Here is a 9,036-nt window from a genome sequence, read left to right on the forward strand (position 1 = left end):
GCCGACGAGAAGGACGTATTATTGTCATTATCAATAGGTGTGAGGAGCAAGTCCTGCGGCGCCGGTACCAGCTGATGGGCCGGCGCAGGCGCGGACAGAGGGGAGGATTCGGAAACACGAGCAAGCCGCTCAGTCTGCGAGGATGAATGCTTGCATCTATACTGACGATTAATTAGTGAATCGAAGCGTTCCGCGTTGTGAAAACTCAAACTCACTATCTTATCAGCGGCCAGCTCGTGCTTTCGAATAGTTTTCTGAGCTACTTCGTAGTCCAGTGTCATATATTCTATGGATTTTGTCAGTTTTTTTATCTGTGCCTGGAGCTGATCAATTTCACACTCATATTTTTTTGTTTGGTTTTCTAACGTTACGGTACAAGTATTAATTTCGTTCAATAGATGTTGCCCCGTATTAAACAAGTGATGGTGTGAAGTTGATGCTTGTGGTGAGTCACAAGTGAGGTTACTCTTTGAACACAACACCTCGTGAGATGGGGTGGCGGCAGGGACCAAGTCAGGTGAGTCTATGATCAGCTCGTCAAACAGCGATTGTGTCTGAGACGTTTTAAAAGTACTATCCGCGAGTTCAAAGTCCGATATTTGTTTATGCGCGTCGCGCAGCTCGCGTTCCAGAACAACGGTGCGCTTGAGGGCGGTCTCAAATTCATCGCAGCTCCGGTCAAACACATGCACCGTTCTTTGTAGCTGGTCATTTTGGTCTTCCACATCATTTAAACGCTGATGTAAAGCCGCCATCTCACTCTTTAATTGACGCTCGACAATACACGAAGACACTACACAAACATAACTGGCGTATTTTTTTATGTGTGTGCGTTTTACACATAATATAATCCGTGTAATAATATCTATGGAACTCGTAATAGGTATTCCGGACATTTTCGAAGTATGGGATGACATTTAAATTGGTATTGGTTGAACCCAACTGTACCTTTAGTGACCACTAAATGTCTATCCATTCTACCTCGGAGCACGTCTACCAATATTACGTACACATAAGTACTTACCTATACTACACATAATATATCGTCACAGCTGTACCCCCGAAGAGTTAGAAGCGGAGAATGTAAAAAATATATATTTTTTTTAGCATAAGTACCCTTTTCTATGTCATCCCCGAAGGGGCTTATTTAGTTCTATTGACCCACTTTTCTATAGGATTGTTTTCAGTTTCATTTGTTAGTCCAGCGATCGCCCTTCGGGAGCCATAGTGCCTAATTTACTGCAATGTCGGCCATTTTGTTTTCGTTTCGATGGACTCGTTACTTCAGAACGTGGACTCATTTCTTTCAGGCTTTCAAGGTTCGTATTGAATTGGAAACAGAATTAAGTAGGTACTTAGGCTCAAATCAAATTCATTTATTCGATGTATTTATCTAAGATGCTATATACTTACTCATGGTCTGAATCATCTCTCAAAGTTTTCGTTACGATATCACTAACATCTGTATAGAAATATATACAAAACTTTAGATGATAAATAAGTAAATTAAGAACTAGACTGATGTACATCTACAAATATCTTTTCTTCTGGCTTCCGCAGTTTGCGATGACCAATAAAAAAACACTTACCAATAGACTTACCAATAAAAAAACAGCGGTGTACAGTCATGAGCATTATCATGTACCGACTTTAGAACCCTGTCGCACTATCATATTTGACATTTAATGAGACTTACGGTTTAATATGTCAAAAAAGTTAATGTGACATGGTTTCAAAGTGTTTACATATCATTACTCGTGATTATACGAGTGTTTAATTATTTTAACAACCAAGCAAATCTGAATCTAATTGTCAAATAATTTAACTTTCAATGACGGATTTTTAAGGCTACGTTCCCCCAAAAATAATATACTTAGATGGCGGTGTACAATGTTGCCTTGATTTAAGCTTCTAATTTCATGAATAACATATATATATTACATAATGCATATACACTAATTTATATCTCTTATCGATAATTCGCTTATATTCAACTGACCTAAATATCGGTTTCAGATGGACTAATCAATTACGCGCTTCGTTATTTCATTAGTATTCAACGATATCTCTTCGGCACACGGTCCTATTTCTGGCGAATTGAACGAACTTTCAAGCAACTTTCTTGTTATCAGTTCTCTTTAGTATAACTTTGGGATCAACCTCAAATAAATGCTAATTACTTAATGTAAGATATCTAAACCGTATTACTTACAAAATATGTATTGTTAGATTGAACAGCCTCCGTGGTCTAGTGGTTAGAGCGTTAGGCTCACGATCTGGAGGTCCGGGTTCGATTCCCGATGGGGACATTGTCGAAATCACTTTGTGAGACTGTCCTTTGTTTGGTAAGGACTTTTCAGGCTTGAATCACCTGGTTGTCCGAAAAAGTAAGATGTTTCGTGCTTCGGAGGGCACGTTAAGCCGTTGGTCCCGGCTATTAGCCGTAAAAACACCTCCACCAACCCGCATTGGAGCAGCGTGGTGGAGTATGCTCCGTACCCCCTCCGGTTGATTGAGGGGAGGCCTGTGCCCAGCAGTGGGACGTATATAGGCCGTTTATGTAGATAGAACAGTATCGTTCGGACTAATCTCAACTGATACATCACTATGCTAATGAACGTCACAACACTGGCTTCTGTACTTCGACAGATCTAATTCGTACCGCGCATTGGAGCTATTGTAAATGTTGTCTATATTTTGTAGCGGACCCAACTAGTTGGCCACCTAGTTCCGCTCACATGCAACAGATGGCGCCACATTCAATAATGCAGTCTTCAAGCGGTCGTGAAACGCGGTATCGAAGTTTACACGGCAAGACGCATATATACGTACAACTTCCAACACGACACTGTTGGATCGTCGATCCCTAGTCACACTACCAACTTGTGGCTAGCGGGGTACTATGCTCAGTTCGGTACCCCGAAAACATCCTTTGGCGGCAGCACACCCTCGCCGCCAAAATTTAAATATAATCTACGCTAATTGTATTGAACTACTACTAGTTTAATACCGTCTAATATTAAACTGAACGTATAATGTTTTGCGGTGAATGAAGAAGATTGCTGTGTGCTGGCTTGTCCACAAGTCCACGAAGATCGGGAGTCTCATATCCCCATTTAAACGCGATAAGAACCCGTTATTATGTGCTTTAATTAAGTCCACGACACGTCGGAATTGGTATCAGAACCCGATAGTCCATCATATTGGAATTAACATACTTAATCAAAATGCCCCGGATGTCACCATAAGCAGGTGAAAACATTTATCTTCATTCCCAGTCCAGCAGTTCTCTAGTTTGAATCCCGGTGGGGACATTATTATCAAAAATCTCAAATATTAAAATATAAATCAGATTTTTGTGATATCTATGAACTAGGGTTTGCTTAGGACTCGATTTCCCGAAAGTAATACCATCCGTGCTTCGGAGAGCACGTTAAACTGTTGATCACAATTACTACTTACTGATATAAGTACTTAGTCGTTTTATGAGCCATATCAGCTCAAGGCACGTACTCAACACTGACACCAGGGTTGATGAGGTTGGTCATCTACCTAACAACCCACACGATAGAAGAAGACCGTACCAGTAATATCTTTGGAATATTTATTACGAAATACTTACCCGTAACTCTTCCGTAAATGGAAATACATCCCGAAACTTTGATACCTTTGAGAAAAGACATTGCCGCGTGTTTCAAATTATGGCTTCCTTCATTATCTCGTGTGGGTTGTAAGGTTGATGACCGACCTTACTTACCCTGAGGGTGGCCAGTTGGGCGAGAATCTCGTCTTAGAGCGTAAAGGATTATACATGATGTTAGTGACGTCATAACGCAAACTTTGAGGGATGGTTCAGACCATGATTCGGAGTTGATATCAAATGGAATTTTCCGTCCCAAAAGTATGGAACTGAAAATCATTTAAAAAAACACAAAAATTGACATGAATTTTCCGACGGAATAATCCACTTGATATCAATTCAGAATCACGATCTGAATCATTCCACTCACTATTTGTTACGATGTTACTAACATCCTATCTACTGGTATGGCTACTTGTATGTACTTGTCCTTCTCCGTGTTGAAAGAACTAATCGACTCTATTAGGTATATAGCGATAAGCGCTGAATGAGGAAAGTCGTCAACCACGCCGATGGGTTAGTATAGCGCTCCCGAAGTGTTTGCTGTTGCGAGCTGATTGGCCGCCTCCATGGCAATCATATCATCACCTCGCTTTAGTAACATGCCCGGAAACATAACCAGCTGCACGTGTTCTGTTTGAAGACAATGGCCCGTTTTTACAGGGTCCGCTTACCTAACCTGAAGATTTGACAGGTCCGGTTTTTTACAGAAGCGACTGCCTGTCTGACCCTCCAACCCGCGAAGCGAAAACCAGCCCAATACAGGTTAGGTCACATACCTCCGAAAATGCATTTTTCGGGAATGTGGGTTTCCTCTCGATGTATTCTTTCACCGCTGAGCACGTGATAATCATTTATGATCCAAACATGCATTCGAAAACAAATTCGACAATCGATTGGTTTAGGCCTGTGCTGGATTCAAACCTGCGACCAACCACCCAACTGGGCTACCACGGTTCTGTTTATAGAATTCTTCTTCTCTTCTACCGTGTGGGTTGTGAGGTGGATGACCAACCTCATCAACCAATAAAAATAAAAAACCAAAAGAAAAGAAAATAAAAAATAATCATAGAATTAATTTCTAAAAATCAAAGTCATTCGACGCAATTATTATTTCAATGTGCCCAAATTCGGACACAATTAGACCGAACAATGAAACCAGTCTTACAGTATTGTGGACATTAACAAACGGAAATTGAATTTCGGTGAGTGAAAGTAATTCGTTTATGGTGAACAGGTGAACAATCTTTACATAAGAACGTGAAGGGTGAGGGGTACAGAGATATATTTTTTAGCTCTAATAGGCTACTTGACAACCTAGTCAAATGAGATACTTTTTACGAAACGTCGAAACGAAAGTTTTCTTTGGAGTTTGTATGGAAATACTGTCCTGTGACGTCATCAATAAAAGCGGTCAAACGTGGTACTCATTGTTATTTAATTCATAAATAAAATTCTATTTCTGAATTAGCATTTTTAATTTATTTTTGACCCAGTCAAATATCCAATTCTTTGTGTTCTATAATCTAGCTTACTGCCCCCACTACTGGTGTTGTGCTTAACAAAAGAAAAATTAAATGATTTAAGAATAAATTAATAAATAAGGACGAGGCATGATTTTTCGACAAATGTAGTGATACTCAGTATATTATTATTTTTGAACCATTATTATTAGCCGATCCACCAATAAATCAGATGACAACATGAGGAACCGTAACAGTAGAGCACGATTATATCGACGGCTGTACGACGTCTATCTATGTAGCCATCGCTGTGTGTATTGGTCGAAACTCTCGATGTAATAAGCTGCCGCGCAGAGCTTTCTGATCAGCCGATAATGGAGGACTCAATCTCTCTCTGGTTTTATAGCTAAAGTTCTTGATCTTGATCGAGTCGTCTTTTTGACTTCTTAATACCGCCGGCGAGCCAGCTCACCAGGTGAAACCATACATGCCTTGACAGACGTGTGAGCCGGCGAGCGTGGCCCAAAGATTCAGACCAGCTCCAGCCGGCGAAGTCTGTTTAGAAAAATAGAGTCAACAAATGTGGTAAGAGACAATTCCGGTGAGCCGCTAGCGAGGTCGAAGCCGTCAACGATGACGGCTGCCCTCTGACGTCCTAAATTCCTTCCCAGTCTATCATACCTTCCCTTTCTCTCCCTTCATTAAGTAAGTAACTAAGGGATTGATGAGGCTGGTAATGAATTTCACAACCCACACGATAGAAGGAGTATCACTTAAGTTTTGTAAAGTGTTTTATCTATCTGGATGTCTAACGACCTGTGGGCTAAGATCACCACAGAATGGTCTCCCAGTAGAGACGGACGCAGGCGCGGCAGACCGAGGCGGAGATGGCGCGACGACCTGGATGCTTTCCTGGAAGGCCGGAGGAAGCACTTGAGAGAGAGTCCTGGAAGAAATGGAAGGAAATAAATACTTTATCTATCTATAATAGAAGTAAGGTAGAATTTTAAATTATATCCTTAAGCCAGGCTTTATACTTCCGCCTGCCATCAGCGCGGTTCAATTTGCATACGCGTGCTTCAGTAATTACAACTGTGTTTTGTTTCATTTGTGCTCGGCGGGTGGGGATTGAAACAAATTGATCCATTAAATCCACACAGAGGATTCAATATGACGTGAGGGTATACTGTATTGCGCATTGCTTTATATTATAAATTGCGATCATTGTCTTATATGATGTGCATATTTCAATCCCAGCTATACTCCCGCGACAACTCTCTGTAACATAACATCGAGAGCTTTGACCAATAGAGATGCCAATGAGGAACTTTCCAGGCTACGTTCGTCTTCTCCTCCTCCTATCGTGTGGGTTGTGTGGTGGATTACCAACCTCATCAACCCTGGTGTCAGGGTTATTATTGAGCCGCCAAAGGCCCCTGACATGGCTCATGTAACGACTACATACTTACATCAGTAAGTAGGAACGGATTCTCAGGACACCCCCCCCCCTTGGGCGACAGATTGGGTCATGAGTGGCCACTGCAATTTTTTTAATTCTCTACAGAGAAAGGTCTGCGACCTGGTTACCCTTACCCTGATGGCATAAAAGCTGGATCCGCTCCTGTAATTATTCATGGTTACAGGTCAAACGACCGTATTCGCCATGCAAAATCAAATATAAATAAGTAATAGAAAGACAAGTCTGTAAACAAAATAAAGCGTAATATAAAAAAAACTCGTTAGGTTACAAAAGGTTAACCCACACCAAATTGTTATCAAAGAGCTTCTTTGAAACATTCCAGCTTATTTAAAGTTCTTTACATCTGTGAGAAGATTGAATACAAATTATTCTTGTTAAAGAGGCATGACGTGGAACTTCTCTTGTAACGAAACACAAAAGCAATCAAAACTTATGCCCAGGCGTTTAACTTTTGATTTTAACAAGAATTTGCGACCTTCTTTCAGATGGAACTCAAACGTGGTTTGTTTCATTTTTGTTCAGGCTGCTTGAATTAGGAAACGAATTTAATTTCGAATCCTATTTACTTCAATTTAAGTTTATAATCGCTGTCACTCCGAATGCTTAACTAACTTGCTAACTTTATTTACTTATAAGTAAATAGGTATAGAAACAATTATTTTTGGAAGTATTGTGAGAAAACGTTCTGTGACAATAAACTCTTTATTTAATACACAAGAATAAAAATTTAAAAACCCCCGACCAGAAAAAAGTACTCTAACAGCAAACCAGCTCAGTGGTTCCAGAAGACATTAGTGTTTCAAATGTCAGATTCCACATATGCTTGCAAGCAAACTGAGCGTGTAACATTCCTATCACACTTAACAAACTACCTGATGACCTCGAAGACCTGAACCGATTTCCACCAAACATAGCTAAAAACACTCTCAACTGATATACTTTTCAAACAAAAAAAACCGCATTAAAATCGGATCATCCGTTTGGGAGCTACGATGCCACAGACAGACACATACACATTTACACACACACACACACAGACACGTCAAACTTATAACACCCCGTCGTTTGTGCGTCGGGGGTTAAAAACAATAAGCAAAGACAATTAGCTAGCAGCTCAGCGGCTTTACAGTCGTAAAACAGAATGTTCTTTTAAAATCCAAACCCCTTTTTTTTAGCTATTTTATTTCCTATGGGTAGCTGACGGCATTATTTACACACACATTGGCCCCGATTCCTGCAGACACTTCCTAATTTTATTTTAAGTTATACCCGTCATTTGCCTATCCGCCGAAAAGGAAAGGGACGGATGATTGGCAACTGTTAATTTTAAATACAATAAATGACACTCTTACAACGGACACCAATTATTATTACTACGTATAATAATAAGTAATATGAATTTAGTCCAATACAGCAATTAGTTTTTCAGTTTACGCTTACGAAAAATTTCGTCTTCACTTGTTTTTGTTTTCCATTGAAATCCCAGACGAAACTCCCGCCAAAACGTTTTTTCTTAAAAAGTGATGTAACGTTCCTTTCTTGAAATTGCCAACATTTAAGTACGGATTATTTTCAGTGCTCCAATTCTGCAGTGACTTCGTATAATATTGCAGTGATACACTTCAATAATGGGAAGCTAGTGGAGCGTGGTATCCATTTGACGTACGACTGCCGGGGATTGTCGTGTACTATTAAAAGAAATTTAAAAAAGGAAGTATTTTTTTATTTCAAGGTAACATGGCCCATAGCTTTTTTGTTACACCAAGAGCCGTATCGCCGTCTATAATTGTGAGTTAAATTAATGACTCATTGATGCAAACCATATCTTTATAATTACTTATTGATTTATGTGATAAAATAGTTTTAGAACATCATTAATCAGCTTAATCTCGACTGATACATCAGTATGCTACGTTTTTTATTAAATTCATTTCCTATACTTAAAGGCTACCTGAAAGAGATTGCTACCTTAGCAATAAGGCCGCCTGTTGTACTACCTATCTAATTATAATAATGTATTTTAATGACCTCCGTGGTCCAGTGGTTGAGCGTTCGGCTCACGATCCGGAGATCCCGAGTTCGATTCCCGGTGGAGACATATCACAAAAATAACTTTGTGGTTTCTAGATTGTCCGAAAGTAAGATGATCCGTGCTTCGAAAGGCACGTTAAGCGGGTGGTCCCGGTTACTACTTACTGATGTAAGTAAGTAGTCGTTACATGAGCCATGTCAGGGGCCTTTGGCGACTCAATAGTAACCCTGACACCAGATCAAAACGATAGAAGAAGAACTATGTATTTTGAATATATGCTGTAAGTGCAATAAAGAATGTTGTATTGTATTGTATGCTAATGAACGTCACAACACTGGCTTTTTTACTTTGAAAGGACAAACTCGTACGGTCACGAGAATTAATATGTATAAACTTTGGTACCATGTCACATTAACTTTTT

Source organism: Pectinophora gossypiella, chromosome 10 (genome assembly GCF_024362695.1).
Source record: "Pectinophora gossypiella chromosome 10, ilPecGoss1.1, whole genome shotgun sequence".
Classification (NCBI taxonomy): domain Eukaryota; kingdom Metazoa; phylum Arthropoda; class Insecta; order Lepidoptera; family Gelechiidae; genus Pectinophora; species Pectinophora gossypiella.